At 31.6% G+C, this 17891-nt stretch overlaps 1 protein-coding gene and 1 long non-coding RNA gene across 7 annotated transcripts in view; one reads left to right on the top strand and one right to left on the bottom strand.

Annotated features, from left to right (window-relative positions):
- Positions 1-208: 208 nt before the first annotated feature.
- LOC141458730 (probable G-protein coupled receptor CG31760) overlaps positions 209-17891 on the top strand; it is a 54977-nt gene continuing 37294 nt past the window's right edge. For 2 of the 6 annotated variants that reach the window (XM_074137097.1, XM_074137091.1), the window contains exon 1: positions 209-453. The gene's annotated coding sequence lies outside the window, so the exon portion shown is untranslated. Of the gene's footprint in view, positions 454-7513; positions 7670-11230; positions 11358-11534; positions 11641-13519; positions 13605-14556; positions 14790-17891 lie in introns of those variants that run through there. The other 4 variants (XM_074137093.1, XM_074137094.1, XM_074137092.1 and 1 more) reach the window with 4 other exon arrangements.
- LOC141458733 (uncharacterized) lies at positions 2469-7477 on the bottom strand. Its single transcript, XR_012461153.1, has 3 exons — positions 7329-7477; positions 6584-6705; positions 2469-5554 (listed from the first exon to the last, which is right to left on the bottom strand). It is a non-coding gene; the product is annotated as an uncharacterized lncRNA (long non-coding RNA).

Raw genomic sequence — 17891 nt, 5'->3', positions numbered from 1 at the left:
GGCCAGACGTTTTCACGTTTACTAAAAAACAATACCCTAAAAGGTTTGCCTTGGACAACAGCAATAAAAAACAAAGTTCAGGTTTTTTTTTATTGTATTATTATTTTATGAAAAAGAAGATAAAGGGCCAAAGGGGAAAATAGCCCCCCTTTTTTAATGTGAAGGGTTGCGCCCTAAAGCGCACGCGTGAATCTCGCCCAGTCACTAGCTCGTCAGTTTTGTCTCGGACCTCCTAAACTCGTGTACGCCCTTTAAGAAATTTTCTTTTTGGCTCGCATCCTATATTTATTTTTCTCCCCGGAACAAAAAAAAAAAGAAAAATCATTTTCTTTTTTGTTTATCGATTTATTTAATTTCTTTTTTTTCACTTCAATTCATTTTTCACCCAGACAAGCTGGCCATCTAAAAAAAAAAACAAAACGAAAAAATATTAACATGGGGAAGACATATTAGGTCAGTATTACTATATTTTAAAATTAATGAAGCTATAATTTTAATAACAATATATTTATAATTTAGTCCAAAACCATTGGTAAATCAAATCTTTGTCTTTCTTTAAATTGGGTACTATCTACAAAGAAAGAAAGAAAAACACATCGCTCTTAGTACCGTTTCTCGCTGGTACCATACTTCAATAAGTACCTGTATCCTACTCCTCGATAAAGCCTCACCTTTACAGAGCAACTCCTTTTATATGGAGTTCGTTTTGATTTTTAGTTTATAAAAAATTATAATAATTACAATGTGGCGTTTTTTCTGGTTTAATTTTTTATTTGAACTAAAAAATATATTTTTAATTCATTAATCGTAACATTTAACATTAACTGAAAAAATGTTCACAATTCATTGATAACGCTTCAGTAAATCTTTTATTGATTTTGATTTTTTTTTAATATGGATTTCTTTAAATTTACAAAATGGAATATTTCAAAAATTGTATTATTCAAGCATTCTACAAATAATGGATTTTTTTTCTTATTTTTACATAATCTGTAAACAAAAATAAATACTACTTTCTCTCCTTATGAAACTTTAAACTGAGAATTTGAATAGTTGTAATATTACCTAGAGGTATGCCGACTCTTCATTATTTTCTCATTAATAAGTTAAAGAAAACTAAGAAAATTGGTATCTTTATATAGAAAATGGAGAGGAGGAAACCAAAAAATAAAACTTTCCAGTTTCAAGCTTTCTTACAAGCTCAGAATTGTGTTCTTAACGATAACGTATTTAAGAGTTAACACCATACATGGAAATTGCGCTTTGAAACATTATACTTCGTCAAAAATAATTAAATGAATTTTCACTGAAATAAAAGTGTCCATATATATAATATACGAAGTTTAAAAAAAAAAAAAAAAATCGGGATAAGAAGAAAAACTGCACCAAAAATGGCACTTCCCCGGACGATCGATTTTCTTTAAAACCACCTAATTACCGAGCACCTGAAAAAAATATTAAAATTTTAATACTTGCGTCAGGATTACACGATCATCACTTTTGCTCAACCAAGCTTTTACAACACAGGTTGTGAAAGTTAATCACTTTTGCTTATTCTTTGTAAGAGCAATTTTCCGTGAAAACACTGAAAAATCTAATATTTAATACAGTGTTAATCTGTTCAATCTACTTTCTGATTAATTTTGAAAAAAACTTTATTACTAGATGCCCGTGGTGGTACCTGATATAATTTTATGAAAGAATTTTTTGTTTGTTGAACTGTGTAGAGCTCTGACAAACTGAAAATAAGAAAGACTATGAGAAAGAGATTTTTAAAAACCTCTAAGGGCACACACTAAACGGGAAGTGGCTACCGTTTCCCTACTTCCTTCTTGCTCATGTTTCTCTTTTCATTTATGAGACTTAGGTAGGGTCACGAAGAGAAGCAGGAACTAGAATTTAAGGAGATAGTTTTCTAGCATGGGATGCTAGCTATCTACTTGGGCGGTTGAAGGAGGCATCTTGGGAGGTGGTTAGGCATTGGGCGAGCAGGAACACTCGGCCCTAGCAGCGAAGATCTGGCGGCTGTTGTAACGGAAACCCGTCCATCTGCGCCCTCGGAGCTTTCCAGGCTGCAACAGATAGGCCTTTTAAGCTTTTTTTTTGTTCCACGAACCCCTTTCCAGAATAATATTTTTAAAAACGTAAAACTCTTAAACAATTTTAAAAGGATAATATTATTAATAAAGATAATAACCCGAAATCTGATGTCGCCCATGTCATGTGGATATCCAGCCGATTCAGTTTTTCTCTTAACTGTTACTGACGTTGAAAACATTTTTTCATAAATGTTTATACTTGTGAATGGAAGTAAAGTATTTTTAACTCCTTTGGTAAAATTCAAATCCAACCGCGAGGAATTTTCAATAAGTTCAGCCTTATCAACAAATTAACAACTTCGATACAGTTTAAACCACAAACGGATTGAAAATTTGTTGAAGATTCAAGAGCCAGATCTCTTTCTATAAAGTAAGAAAGTACATTTAAAAAATTTCAGTAATGTTTCCAAATTTTTATAAAAATACATGTATTTGTAATTATAGATTATTTAAATGTAGAATAAATATTCTAGTTAACAAATAAAGTAACTTTAATAATTGAAGCATAAAATATTTTATAGCTACTCTTAGCAGACCACTCAATTAGTGATTGCAATTATCACTTTATATCTAAATCAATAAATACTTATCACCTTTTCAACATAGAACATTACGGACCCCCTGAAATCGATAATAAAATGTATAATGCTTTAGAACCTTATAATACATTAAAATAGCACTTTAGAAGAAAGATTAACTGTACCCATCTCTAAGTCAGCTATAATATGTCCTTAAAAAAATGTAATAAATCTATATGATGTATGTGGACACACAAAGTTTAAAGAAATTCAGAACCATTTTCAAAAAAGCACGAAAATCCAAAAAAAAATCTTTAAGTAAAGTAAAACTTTGAATGATGTGCTTCAAATTTGTAATGTTATTATACTGGAGATGAAAGTACATTTTTTAGAGAAGTATTCTAAAATGAATTTTCCTGATAAAATATTTCTATTAAAGATTATAGATCTACAAGTATTCTATTAATACTCCTTCAACCAAACAATGCACGAGAGGTCACTTAAAATGTCTATCTCATTGAATGAATACTTGAATTTGTTTAATCTTGACACTGGTCTTACAAGACTTGTTTATCCTCTAAGCATAGGTCTTTCAAGTCGGTAGAACATCGAATTTGTTTTGACTCACAATCGGCGAATTAGCATTACAATTTATAATTTTAAAATTGAATTCTTTTCTTAATCCTGTTTAGAGAAAGATTGCACTCATGCCAAAATTCCTATACTGAGTTTTCACTAGAAATAGAAATATCCTAGCGAGGAATCAAGTATTATAACGCAAATACTTCTCCACAGTTCTATCTTTAGCATATCTGACTATTAGAGGGTAGTTATCTCGAGAAGAATTAAACCATCTTAAGATCCTCCCAGTTTCTTTTAGCTCAGGAGAGTCTCCTTCTTCTCCAAAATAATTTAAGAAGAGAAGTTTAAGTCTAGAGAAGGTTATTTATCCCGTACACCCCTCTTAAGTATCTGGCTAATTAGTTTCATATCGCGGAAGTGCTAAAGAGGGAGTAATCATACTTAACATCAGTTAAGGATAACAAAATAGATAATTTTGAGTCCCACTGCAGTAGAATTAGTTTATGAAAACAAAAACAATGTCATGATCGTACCTGTAGAAAAATAATAAACAGGCTATAATGAGATGGTTCTTAATTGGAAATGAATTAATTTAAATAGAATTGAGTATTTGTTTACCTAAATGGTAATGATAACAATGTTATGTTCTATTATTGGTTGATAAATAACAAATTGAGAGAATTCAATGAACTTTAGAGATGAATGAATGTGTTATATGATTGGCAAACACGAATAAGATTCATCATACTGAAATTGGCAATCAATAGAGGCTGAAAACTATTGAAATCGAATGATTGCTTCCAGGACAATTGATTGTTGTTTTCAATCATCAGTTGAGTAGTATAACTCATTGTATCTGTTTACGAACACAATTTAAAGGTCATGTTCATTTAATTCGATTGGGAATAAAATATTTCTAGATTAATTATTATTAAAATTAATCCAGTGCTTGATTCTTTAAAATGTATAATGCCTCAAATTAAATTGATGAAGGTTCTCAGAACTGATCAAACATTTTCTTAATCTATTATAATTAAAAATTGTAATCATTTGTTTGTATATAAAGAACCTAATCTCTACTGTATGCGAGCTATGACGGGAAAACCAGGAATTCACAATCAATTCAATTTAGAATGAATTCATAAGATTAAAACAGATTAAAAAGTTTTTACTTCCTCATGTTCGTGTAAGAGAAGGTACCGCAAAAGGCAGATTTCCTAATTTCTAAAAAAAGTATGAGAAAGTAAAAAACCAAGTTAACACTTCCAATCAAAGATAGTAATAATCTTATAAACTATTTCAAAATTATATCTGCCTTAAAACATCATTTATCTATCTCACAAAAAATATCTTTAATAAATATTGATCCAGTAGTTCAATAGATAAGGAGTTTGTTTATTTTACAACCATTTATTTAAATATATCAAAATAATTTGAACACCTGTTTACTAAACATTTTCTGCGGTATTCCTACATTATTGATATTTTACTTAAATCACTATACTTAATAAATTAATTATGATAGTATGAAATTATTTGCTTCAAATTTTCACTTTTTCTTTGCCTAGTAATGATTATATTACATTACAAAGAAATTATGTTGAAGAAAACAACTTACAGTAAAAATTATAAGTTTTAAGAAAATGAAGTTGTATAAGAGAAAGTTTTTCAGATCGCAGTTAGTACAATTCATTTCTTAAATGTTTATTACTTTGAAGCAATTATTGCAGCAGATGTACAAAATCTGAACATTAAGCAATACACGATAATTCTTAACTTAGTTTGAATGCGATCTGTTAAGTAACAGACAACTTAAGAAATTTACATTCTTTAGTTAGGATTTACAAATTTAGTTAAGTTTTTTAAGCATTGGTTTGATAATATAATGATTTTTGTTTAAATGTTATGCATCTCATAATTTATTATTTTCCATTAGTCTAATTTGAAAACTTCAAAGCTTCTAATTTAAACTAAGATGTTACATTTTCCTGATTTGTTTTTGAAGTTCTTTAAGTAAAAAAACAACCATCTGTAGCAAATACACAATTTCTCTTACTGTAATTAATTTTTTTTTTCAACATTCGAAAGTGTTAGATCTAAAATATGTTACAACCAAGTTCAAATAAAGATTTTTTTGTCGACTGCCAAGAAAATTACAGAAAACTCAAAAAGGCTTACTATTACTATTTTGTCATGATTCCATTGACTAGCAATGCTTATTCTAACATTTCGGAATTTTGGTTACACATTTCCAACTCTTAAATATTTTTCATTTGCTAAAATCACTCAGTAAACTGAAATGGTCCTCCAGGGTCAGAGGAAGGCTTGACTTCTCACTCATCTTTTTAATGGAGCCTAGAAAAAGTATTGAATTTACTTGCTTGTACTCTGTTCACAAAATTTAATTATCATAAGAAAATCTGGGGGTGGGGGAAAGGCAAAACAAAAGACCTTGTCAGAAAAGTGACATGCACCTTATCCAATTTTCTTCAACTTGGCCATTATAGTTTCAAATATTATACCCATGTTAAATACCGTCCAAGGCTTCTCCAAACATAGACATACGAGTAAATTAATCATCTGTCCGGACAGTGTTGTCTGTAACGAGATAACATTGTCCGGAAGCCGATAGTGCACCAAAAAAAGCTCCGGGCGCCTATGACCTCAGTTGTCGACGTGCCTTAAATATATAAAAAAAAATAAAGTAATAATATAATGAATTAATATACACAATTTCTTTTTCGCTAATTTTTATAGATCTACGTGGCAATATTGTGTTAATTTAAGCAATATATTTAATTCACAGTAACAATACTTGGTAAATACTAGGTACTTGGGGAGGTAAAACGATAGTTTCCCCAGTAATAGGACGTTTTCATTACTGTGGTTTATTAAAAGCCTCCCATTAAATTAAATAAATCGCAATATCTTTTAGTTTAATTTAAAAATTGTTTTCCTGTCGAGAAATGCAGAGGAATAAATTGTTCAAAGCTTCGACATATTTTAAAACTTAAAGTATTGAATCTGTAAAAGGCAATGAAGGGGAGAAGTAGAAATCTTTTCTTTCCTGACCTAGGAGACAAATGATCTGTATGTTTCCCAGGAGAGCAAATTGAAATAGCAAGATAGAAACACCATGAATGGTCACTTTACTTAGACAAATGATTAGTGCAGCAAAATGCACAAAAAACTCTTGGTGCACGTTATTTCATTGGTAGATTTCTTGTTCAATGCTGGATCATTTTGTTCTGTAGAATGTAACTATACAAAATTTACCATTAGCACTCAATTTATTTAATTTCTAAATTTGTTTTCTCAACTCATTTTTAATTTTCAGTACTTCATACAAAGAATTTAACACGTTTTGATTAATTTATCACTAACCGATTATGTCAAAACTGCTGCTCCCAGTCGAAGGCGCAGGATATTAAAACACTGCTGGAGAGTCCAGAAAAATTTCGTTCCTTACAAGCCACACAAAAGTATTACTCTTAAACATTTTGAATCTACACTGACACAAAAGAAATCATGGTATAAACTGAGTAACATACACTTTTTACAATATGAAAAAGCTGTTCGTTAGTTTAAGTTACCATCCTTTATGTATATCTTCATTTTTTTTTTTAATATTTCGTTGTTCAAATCTTAAATCTGGAAACATTGATCTTAGATTTACCGGACGGGGCTCTTTTTAGCAATTCGAAGTACGGACATAATTAAAATGCTCATCTTGTTAAGTTTACTTCATTAATGACCAAAGCATACACGAAAGCAAAACCTTAAAGCCTGGTGAAAAAATATACTTGGTATGCGGCGCTGTGGGATATAAGAAGGGATCAGCAAGGTATGACATTTCATAAAATCCTTTGGTCAATATAAGTCTCCACCAACACGTTTTTATAAGTGATACACTGTAGGGGTACAATAGGGGTTTTAAATTGGAACAATGAAGTTGCTACATCAAAACCAATCTGACCTTAGAAATATTCAAGTTGTTCTTGAAAGAAGTTGGTTTGGGTTAAAAATTATGTCGTCTGCGGAGCGACAATATGTAAGTGTGAGGAAAGAGAGTGGAGATAAGCTAGAGGTTGTCTGGGGCACCGACTTATATAAATTATTTGACACATACCTACATTATGTTTTTTAGTTTAGATTTTCTTTGGCCACACCAACCTTAGGAAAAATAAAAATTAAGATCACTCTGTTGACAGAAAATATGCCTTGCCCATTAATTCTATTATAACAATGATCGATAACAATTTTGTAACCTCTTCTCTTTTTGTAACGAAGATGGCAGCTCGAGTTTCCCTACGTTATATCGCTGAGGTAATTTTTCCGACATTATTGACGGCAAGTTTATTTTTGATATTCCACTTTAGTGGACCACCATTTATTCACTCAAATAAAAGGCAAGACTATTGTCATACAAAAGTTTTAGAATATGAAGCAAAGATGTGAAAAATATTATTGGTAAGTAGAAATTACTCTCTATAAGTAAACCTTGAAAATAAATAGAAGTGTTTATTCACGCCGTATTCTTCAAAATGTACAAAGTACTAATTCTATATTTACTGAATACAAATGGTTAAGAGGTAAAGGTATAAATTGTCCTTACTTAGAGTAAATATTAATTTAAGAACCAAATGGTATACTGGAATATTCAATGATCAAAAGATTTTTAGCTCTGAAGTTTAAATCTGGCAAAATAAAACGAAAGCACTAGAGAAAAATTCGTTTGAGTACGAGTGGAATTTCAATTATAACCTCGAACTTTTGGATAAAAACCAATTAATCATTTGGTCCAGTTATTTCGATAATCTGCCAATCAACATTTAGGTAGGGTTTGAGCGAGACAATTTCCGCTCAAATAAATTAGAGATGTGCCTGAGATCACTCTTCCCATTGTCCAGAATCCTATCAAAACTGGTTTTTCGAATGTTTCCAACAAAAGGGGTAGATGTACCTTTTCATTAAATCTAATTTTTAACAAAGAAAGTGTTAGAATACTACCCATTTCCTATTTTTAACTTTTCATCGGAAATATTCAGTTAGAGGCTCCCTGAGAATGTTAAGAGGTTTTAAAATCTATCCTTTCTCTCTCTTCATGAGCATGTGACTATTTTGCTACAATAACTCGGAATCGAAAATAACACAAAGTTCAAATTAAACATTTCTTCTAGGTTCATCCCGACTTTTTTCGAAAATAGTTTTGTTATTGCGAACATGAATAATATGAATGTCAAATATATTTTTAGAAGGAATCCCAAGTTTCTGGAAATTGTAATTACGTAAACGTAATCGTATAAGTGTGACAAGAGAAGAAGTCCTATATGTGTTCCCACCAGATTTTTGCCTGTTCTGAAGGCAGGTTGTATCTAGAGGGGCGAAGGAGACGATCGCCTCCTTTGTAATGTTCATTACATATTGATGAAGTAAAAACTACCTTTACTTGCTTCACGCTTCAAAGTTTTCTTGTTGCAATGTCGATTAAATTTAATTAAAATATTTTAAATCTTTCACTAAATTAACTACATGCGAAGAACGAACAAAAATCGAAGAAGACAATGAGTAGTCAAATCATTCTTAAGATTAAATGATGATTCCCTTTAGGCTCCAATTGGGAAACCCTAAATCAATAATATTGAAAACAATTAGGTTTCTCTTTTTAGCAGTGTTAAGCACATTGCCGACAAATCAACTGACTTCTGATCTTTCTTCAGTATTATTGCCAATATCTACAGATATTCTATATCAGTTTTAATGAAACACCCAAACAAAAAACAATCTGTAGATTTTTAAACCTACAGACTTCACTTTTCGATCTCGGCTCATCCCGTTATTAGATTCTCCCCTTCCTAAACGAACGTTCTGGATTCGCCAATGGCCATTCTTGTGTCTTAACTCGAACTTGGTGCTGGATTGTTCTAGAAGTATCTTCTGACAAGGAAATTCTTTCGGTTCCAGTTTAATGTAATACGTCGCGATAAGAGGAGTTAGGTAGATTGGCTAAATAAGACAATTCCACAAATCTACTAACTACTATCGTCAAGAGCTCCCATCATTTCTTTTTCAGGTTATCGTCCGATTTGTTTTGGCCCTATGAGTGTTAAAATTATAAGTCCAAAATCTAGATTTTGCTTCCTAAACGTAGTTGCAGTTGTTTTCTTTGGGGTATCTACTCTTAAGGTGTTGTAGGATTTTGTCTTTCAACTTTGTGCAGGTGTTCGTTCGATGACGCTTTTCTCAAGCTTCTTCGATTGTGCCAATTTCCTTATCACCATGCCTTCTTCTCTTGAATCCATCGGGAATCCGATCTTACGCACTACAAGGACATATAATTTATATCATTCTCTTATCTTGGCCGAATCTATTTATCATTTCTTAGTCGCCTATACCTAAACTCGCCCAAAATTCTAAGTAAACATTTTAAAGAAAAACTTGAATAACAGATTAGCCTAATCTTTTTGAAATTCATTGGGTGATTAGGAATTTTGGAAATAAATAAATCAGACTGACTTTTGTTTCCCTTCTTTAAACTTTCCATCATGTCTCAACTCATTAAATGTAACTTACTAGAAGCTTAAATTATAAAATGGATGTCTTTATTAATTAAAAAAGTGGCTAGGCAAATGATAAATTAATTAACGCAATTAAGTAATTTTCGTCTCCTCTCTTTTTCTAACTCAGTTTAGAACTGGTAAGGATGATTTTCTTATTCCTTGGAGGAAAGTAACAGGAAAAGCTGTTTTCTCGCTCAAGATTACCCTCGGAGCAAATTACACTGGACCAATCATATTTGTTTTAGTTTCTTCCTTCTGGCGCGGTTTTTAGGTTTAATTTTGCTTCCTCGAGTTGCGTAAATTACATACACAGGAGCCCTTAGTTAAAGCTTTTAGGAGCACGTAATTGTATTTTCTTTTTTACTTCCACGCAACTTATAATTTTTGGTGCGGATATTTTTTCCTTCCTTATTACTACTAGTAAGAAAAGTACTACGTTTATGTCAAAACTTCGAAATTGCGTTTTAACAGAAAATATCTGTTATCAGGTTCCTTGAATAAGGAAAAGTGGCATAATACATGCGTGTATTATGGATGTTATCCCTTTAGCTTAAAAATTAAAATTATCAGGGAGCTAAAACTTGGCATTTCGTTTGGGAATCCTCTTGGGATCTGATAGAAGTTCCAACAAAACCTCTCAAGTAGTATTTTGCAATGATTTTCCCTTTTTTTGTTCTTGAAAATGGTTTCGCTGATTTTCTATTAACTTTATATTCTCAACGAACATTTTTTCCATAAAGTTTAGATGGTAAATACAATTTTCTGGAATAAGAACATTTTATGCTGAAAAGATATAAAACAATTATGTTTATAAAACATGGACTTATTTTGGATCATAGATTTAATATACAATTATGCGACGGTTACCAATATACTCATATTAAGGTGTGATCTGAACGATACCCAGTGATTGGTACATATTGCAGAAACCCTTTCCTGATTTATTAGTAAATCAAAAGTCTTATTTATTTAAATATCCTTTCAAACAATCAAATGTTTTCGTGTCTATACTATTTGAAGAAATTTGGTAAACTTAGATTTATCTTAAAATTTGACTTTTAATTTTATTAAAATGTCTGACATAGGAATGAATTGAAAATTGAAATTTTTGAACTTAAATTTACAACTTTTCCTACATCTTTAGCATGTTGCTATTTCGAGTTTTTCGGACTTTACTCTTCTAATTCATAGAGGTTACAAATAAAATATTGTGGACGTCGCTAGTTATACTTGTTCGAACAGTTTGCTAATTGGTTGCAAACTTTAAATTAAGAAAATGCAATTTTTGGTACGTGACTGCATTTAGTAGTCATTAAATTTGTAATTTTTCATAAATTTTTTTTTATCGTCCGCTGTGGAGATTTTTATTTGGGTTTTTGTAATGTTTTAATTTTTTTTTTTTGTAATTTGTTATTAGCGGTTTATAAATAATCAAAGGCAATTATAAAGCATAGTTCTCCAATTTTAACAGGCAATAATTGGAAATAAGCTCGGGCTTGCTGTAGCCTGTTAGATACAGTATTGAAGAAGATTTAAACATAGCTCATTACAGAAGTTAATAGTGATTATGAGCAAAAGCTAATTCCTGGAACACTTAGGTTTGTTTTGTTTACGCTTGCAGTATTAAATGTAATTCAATATCCGTATCTAAGTTAGGCTAAATGTCCTTCGTCATCTCGCTCTGCCTAAATATCCTTTATTTACCAGCTGATAAGGCCATCCACTGGCACCATTTACATGTTACCTCTCTATTAATTTTTGTGAATATTTTTCAGTTTTGAAGCGCAATTTTGTTGTATGCATAACTTATTCTTAAAGCGTGGCAGTCAGTTTTAGAGCAAATAATTTTGTGATAACCATAATTTTAATCCTTTAAACAAGGTAAGAAAGACTTAATTTAACATGAACTTAATAGTAAATTAGGTAAATTATAATGAAATTTTTATAATTATGGATCAAAAGTAATAATTATAATTTAAATGTCACAAATTAATATTCGACGTTTAGTTAAGCTATGTCCCGAGATTAACTTATCATGATTTAATTTTAAAAATTGATTTATTCCTGTTATAATGCATTCTTTAATCAAATTTTGTCTTTGTTATTTATTTTAATTTTACATTTAGTATAAATTTTGTGTTCTTGAATTTTTATTTGAGAACTTGTTAAAACTAACACTTGAGGTTCTCTTAATACCAACACAGGGCTAAAAGTCTTTTTACTTATTTGTAATGCAATCATGCAGGTCTTAGGTTTTTGAGACAGGGATGTCCCTGTTTACATCAACTTTTTTTTGGCACTTGGTTTACTGATTTGTACAGAAAGCTGTTTTCTTTTAGAACACTTCAGGACTCCAGTGTTTCGTGCATTTATGTTACATATAATATTTTATGAATTAAAAACTGAATTCCAAACATGTTTTCTGCGATTGCCATGATAGGAAACGATAAGTTAAAATATTCAGGACTTTAATTTGTTAATTAACGAGTAACAACTGGCAGTGACGAGAGGTTGTTCAGTTATGGATGGTTCAGAGTGTGTAATTTATGCGGTTACATATTTCAAGCCATATGTAGTACATGCAAATCAAGATAGATAATAAAGCTGGTGCAAATATATCCGTTAATATATTAAATATATTATTAACATGTTTTGACAACTTTGAGATTGATACTCAACCAGTTTGACGAAATGAATCCAACAATTTATGTATAAATTAGAGTAAAATTATGCTGGTTACGAATTAGTTTACAGTTTTACACTGGCACTACTCTAGCTGAGCAATTATAGCCATGAACTAACAAACTGAGTTGGATATTGTGATTAGTGAGTTAAAATGTTTGCCTCGATATCCCTGCCTCTCAAATAAAGAATGAGTTTTTCGCTGTTTTGAGATTTTCGATTTTCTTGTTGTTGATGTTGATGTTCATTTGGAACGTTTCTGGAAAAATTCATTTTTGGACGGAAGGATGCGGAGGGTTAACTACCCTCCAAAGTGCAATTGGTATACAATGTACGGTTTTATTAAATGTATAATATTTAATGAATGAAATATTTTTGAAAAAAACGGAATCATATTATGAAATAATCTTTGTCAGGGAGAAGTTTCCTTCAATAAAAGAAAAGTATACTTAATTAAGTAAGTGATCAGATTGCCTTTGAACAAAATAACTTAAAAATCGCATGATCTTCAAATTTTATATTTTGATTGGGACCTATGCAAAACTTGGCGGTCAAAATTTCACAAGCTTCATTAAATGGATTTTTGGTATTTCGGAAATGGTAACAATTTTTTCTTTATTCCGTTGTATTTTCTTCCCCTATATTCAAAAGATCGAATCCCAAATTTGAAAGTGTTCTAAGGAAGGTATACATCCTCTTTAAACGCTGGTAACTGTCCAGGCTCTCTAGAGAATTCCCAGGGAGCTGTCGGAAAATTGGATAACCATTCCCTAAAGCTGTTAATCCCTCCTTTCAAACAGAGAGAGTTTATCCGCTCCTCTAACTAGTAATTATGCAGACTTTCCGGGGTTATTCTAATGCCCTACGAAGCTAGAACAAATCAAGAAAGGCTTCTTTTACAAAAAAAAAGGGCACCTACCTTGGTGGCACCGTACTCGACCCAGTTACTCGTATGCGATTCACTCTTCGGCATCGGTCGCATTAGATTTGGCTAGGGACTAGGGAAGAAGAAGGAGAGAGATTGAAGATTACTTCAGTCTTGGCTGTTGGACAAGTACTCATATCGTCTGTGCTTTAGCTTGCTTCTAGGAGCAGTTATCTGGGAGACACCACGAAAAGGTGGAGAACGGATTTGGTCTTCCTCATTTGTAAATTATATTCAGGTATGTTTATAACTTATTCGAATCCTGTTCCTAAAAATTTTTATTTTTGGGCAGTAACGTAGTTCGGTGAAGATACGTCTACCCACTAAAGGTCTAGAATATTATTTATATGAAGAGTGTGGTTTTACAAACATATGTAAAAGTATCTTTGTAAGTGAAAATTCAGAATTTTTAGAAAATGTATTAGAACGGAGAGGAGCAGTAGATTGTGGGGCGAGTATTCACAACACAATTTTTCTTCACCACTTTTATTACGATACCACAGCTAACACAATGAAATGTCTGGTATTTCATTTCTATTTCCACAATTGGGATATATATATGATATAAGTACAAGGTGGGTAAAGGTAAGGAAATTTATATTTGGTACGCAGTGATATTAAAGCTGAACTGTTTACTGTCAGCAGATTGTTGGAGGTCGTCATGGTAACTGCCCGGGTAACTCAAGTACGGAAGGAAACCCATCTAAAGCTTTAATACGTTCAGCGCTGTGATAATTCTAAATATGTATGCCATTCTACGCCACATTACCGTTATTGTTGCTATTTAGTGTTGCATATGTTTTTAATAATTGTGTTAAGTAGAAATCATCTCAATATAAATAAACAAATTTTTACTAAATTAAGATATAGTTGATAAACTTTGGGGTTTGGAGTTGATTGGAGCAACTCTCCTTATGCTATCAAAAACCACTTTTCACACCACAAAACTTCTGTACAAAAAATAATAACTGCAACTTAAGCCTTGTCGAGAGCGGTAAAATTAGTCACATAATCATGTGCCAACATGTCCACTTTTTACTAACTGGCGTATTTCACTGATACGATTTGATACAATGGCTTGTTTGTCAGATTTGGCTCGCAACTTATCGCGTTGCTTAGAAACCAACAGATGATAATGGTGTAGAATAGTTAAGCGACTGGAAGAATATCGACTTTTTTTTATTTTACAGATGATCTCGCCCAAGATAAAGAAGCCCCAACAATTTTGGGATGCGGAAGCTGTCAAGTGAAGGTTTTGATAGTTTGAAGGCATAGATTAGGCTTTGTTGGATAGAGCTAGATTATAATAGATGATCTAGAATTGAATTGGTGAAACAAGAAAGATCACAAGAATATTGCAGCCAGCGCTGTGGATTCTGCGCTTTCAAAAGAACACAAAATCTTTTGTTTATCGTCATTGAAGGTATCCATTCCTCTGTACTGTGTCTAAAAGAAAAAAAATGACCCACTCAAAAACTTGAGACATAATCTAAAAATGTAAACCACAATTCTCTTTAACAGTACTGTTTCTCGTTTTTATACTTTTATTGACAACATAAGAATAGTAAAGCCTATAGCAATCATTTTGATTTCTAATTTCCAGCAGGAACATCCGTTTTTAGGTCCCTAGAGTCAGATCAAATGGATTTTTAGAAAGTGATCTGTGTTGGTGTAGTGTTTGTTGGTCTACCTTTTGTTTTCGAAATTTTTTCAGGAGAATTCGATTAAGAGAACTTTTGGATGGAACCGGTTGGTATTCTTCCCTCTACTTCAGAATTTTCAGAATTGATTTTTAAGTTAACTGATATTTTTTTTTTTTCTCGAAAATGCTTACTAATTTTCGTTAAACATCGTCCATTTATAGAAAGATTTAGTTTGTATGTTGGGAAAATTGGTTTAGTACAATTTTGTGGTATATGTTAAAATGTGTCTTATTAGCCTGCGCCTCTAAAACTTTTTTGGGAAACTCATGCGACACAAATTTATTTATTTATTTTAATTAGAATTCGTAGTGTAATTTTATGTATGTTTTATTTTAAGAAAGACTGTCCAGAAAATGAGTTTAATGGTCGGATTTCATCTATTGATTTCTGCGTCATTCTAGGACGGCTTTTCTCTTCTTTTTTTTTTAATTGAAAATACATTTCAAAGAGATTATCCGATAGAACTGAAGGGCTGTTATAATAATCGCCCACAAATATTCTATTCATCAAATCTGCTTTAAATTTAATTTTGATTAAATTTTATTCTCTTCATTTTAGCTCGTAGAAGTAAATAAAAGAAAAAAAAAATTCATTCCATTTTCAATAGTTTTCAGTTTTATTTGTGATTTTTGCTCCATTTTTACTTTTTCATTGTATCTCTCTGACAATTAGAATTTATAAAACAGTAGTTTATCATTGGTCCCCATGTAGTTTACCGTCTTTACACATCGTACTCTTTCACACACACACCAATGGGAGAGAGATGTAGGAACAGCGAAGGTAAATTAATTGATGACGTGAACATGTAGTGCAGGCATTAACACGTCACTGGGAATGAAAGGAACTTTGTTCCATGGTTATTTACAGAGCTGGGTCTAATATTATTAGGATAATGTCTTGTGCCATATATATAAGGGCCTACGTTCGCATCTTACCTCGCCGCTTTATCTACTTCTTGATATATATTCTCTGTAAAAAGAATTCTCTTAGCACTACAAATTATCCTTGGCTATTACTCAAATTAATTTTCTCTTTGGGCCCTGTTTTTAATTTTAGTAAATTGCCTCCCTCCCGCAAACTTGGTAAAAGAATAAACAACATTTTTCTGCCACTAGTTCGAGGAATCCTGATGCAAATCCTAATGCCAATCAATATATTATAGGCGCTTTCGTTTGATATTTTCGCCTCTGGTTGCATGGCTTTACAATATAGGTAAAAAAAAAATTAGTAGCCCTTATTTTTTAGGCGTGCTACACGTACAATTAGCCCTCCCCCCTTCACAACAGGATGTTGTGAATGGCGGTGGATAGCGCTATCAAACTTAACCGTTAACTTCATTTTCATAATTCATAATTTCACTCTTTAAGTACCAAACGTGTTCCTATTATTTGACAGTAGCGCAACCTAGAGATTTTCTTTCTGACTAATAAATGTAGAATTAATCAATCTAATTATAGAATTTTGGTTGTATGTTGGTAATGTTAGATCTGTCTTATTTGTGTTGTCTGCGAGCGCCAGTTTACACTTCTTGTTGTTTACTGGTTTAGTAGTTACGGAACATAAGTAGAGTGGTTTTTGTTCATTCTGATGTTGATGTTAGTTAATCATTATATTAATAATTAAAGATATAAGCAGAATAGATTTGAACCACATTACATTTTTTAAAGTAAGTACTAGTAATAGAAAGCTTCCCTGCGAAAAATATATTTAAAAATGCTTAAAAACTTGCTTTATCGCTTATGAAGATTAATGGATTTTCAGTCATTTACAAATAAATTTATAAAATTGTGGATTTACGTTGAATAATAGATAATGGTCTGTTATTTTATCGAAAAATATCTGCACACCAAACTTCAGTAAAAAGTTAATTTATATTAAGTATAATATTGAAATAAACTGAAATAGATATTTAAAAAAAGAGGGTAGGGGCCAAAGTGCGTACAGACGTGGTGATCCATAAGGATCTTTGTAACATGAAGTAATCTTTTCTTCTTTTTTTTAAAATGCAAATAGTAAGTTTGGAGAAAATTTTTTGATGTGAATTGCAAAAAGAAAAAGTCTAGCGATAGTTCTTACCAGATTACTTCAGACGAATGTAATCATCTAGTGTACTTTGTTTTTAATCAAGTTCCTGGGGGCAAAGATCTAAGAAAAGTCATTGAAGAAAAAGAATGATGAAAAACTATATCTAGAATCTGTTATGAATAAAAACAATACTGCAGAATGGGACGAAAAAGTTGTTATCAACAAAAGATGATGTTCCTTTTTGAAAGTAGTATCTTGATAAGGATGATAAGTGTGCCAGCTGTCCGGGAGAGGGTTGTGCAATCAAGATGTAGCGGAATGTATCCAAGACAAGATATCTCTCTCTGGAGTCACTAACATACGTACACTACCGGCGGTGCACTCTTCGACTACACTGCACTACAGAGGACCAGTTCTCATGATAACACCTCTCAACATGTCTCTTAAGTTTAGCTTATATTTTATATAAAATATTATTTGCATTAATGTATCTGCTCCATGGAATATTTGTCGCTTTGAAATGAACGAAAGGATTTATTTTTAATCTAGAAGAATTATTTATAATTTCCGGAAATATTAATACATAAACAGAGGAGAAACACCCACAGGAAGAGAGAAGGTTAAGGACATAAGCTAAAAACTTTTTATTCGTATCCAGAATCCCTTAAAATCAGTGTATTTTTGGTACAGAACTTAAGAAAATTACAAACTACCATGACGCAATCATTCCAGTCATTAACAATAAAGAAGAAAGAAGTTAGTTAACAGTTAATTTCACCGAACATTTTCTCATTCAA

Source organism: Rhodnius prolixus, unplaced genomic scaffold (genome assembly GCF_049639745.1).
Source record: "Rhodnius prolixus isolate KJV_2025 unplaced genomic scaffold, Rpr scaffold_5, whole genome shotgun sequence".
NCBI classification, from domain to species: Eukaryota; Metazoa; Arthropoda; class Insecta; order Hemiptera; family Reduviidae; genus Rhodnius; species Rhodnius prolixus.
This window is presented reverse-complemented; position numbering and strand designations above follow the sequence as displayed.